Consider the following 1032-nt stretch of genomic DNA (forward strand, 5'->3'; position numbering starts at 1 on the left):
GTGGACTCTGCTTGGCTGGTGGCTCTGTGGCCTTTGAGATTGAGAGTTTCACATTCACACACACACACACACGGACATGCATGCACACATCCACACACATGCAGATGGCACACATGCACACACCTGCACACATGCAGACAGCACACACCCACACACAGGCACACTTATGCACACCACATGTACACACAGTACGCGTGCGCACACATGCACACACCCACACACAGCACACACATGCACAGACAGCACGCATGCACACGTGCAGGCACATACTCTGGTGCTCCCCAGGCAAAAGTAGCTCTGCTAGGACAGAAGGAGCCATGCCCCCTGCCAGGTGGCACCGGCCCCAACAAGCCAGCAGATGGATGGACAGGGCCCTGCCCAGCAGGGAGGCTCCAAACCCCAGGCCTTGCAGCTGCACTGTGTACCAGCATCTCTCTCTTTGGAAAGTGTCCCAGCCCCTCTTGCAAGGAGCAGACCCGGGGACCTTGTCACCAGCTCAGGAGTGCCCTGCAGGGGCGAAGGGGTGGGGCTCTCCTGGTGCAGAGGCTTCTGCTGACCAGGGCGTGGACTGGCCTGGGGGGCACTCAGGGAAGCTCCCTAATGCAGGTCTGAGGATGTAGGGGGTATCTGAGCCAGCTGGACTGGAACCCTTCCCATTCTGTGGTCAGGCGCTGGTCCCCTCACTTTGCTGGTACTCGGATTTCTCCTGTGTGAGGTGGGAACTGCACCACAAGTGGGTGGGGGCGATTCACGGGCTCGAGTTGTCAGCCCCGATGCCCGGCTTGTTGCAACACTGTCTCAGTGTGGCCGAGTTGTGTTTGCTCGTGGTCGAGCTGTGTCCTTGTTGTGGCTCTTCTGACCTGAGCATCGCTTGGATACCCAGGGTGTATCCACTGCCACTGGGTCCCAGGCCCACTCGGGGCTGCGAGCCGGCTCCAGCCAGCCCCATCTCTGCTTCACGGCTGGGAAAGTGGGGAACCCCAAGGCCAGAACAAGTCCCATGGGACCCAGGTCCAGCCCCCAGCAGGGCAG

The sequence above is a fragment of the Mandrillus leucophaeus genome, unplaced genomic scaffold (genome assembly GCF_000951045.1).
Source record: "Mandrillus leucophaeus isolate KB7577 unplaced genomic scaffold, Mleu.le_1.0 Scaffold305, whole genome shotgun sequence".
Lineage (NCBI taxonomy): Eukaryota > Metazoa > Chordata > Mammalia > Primates > Cercopithecidae > Mandrillus > Mandrillus leucophaeus.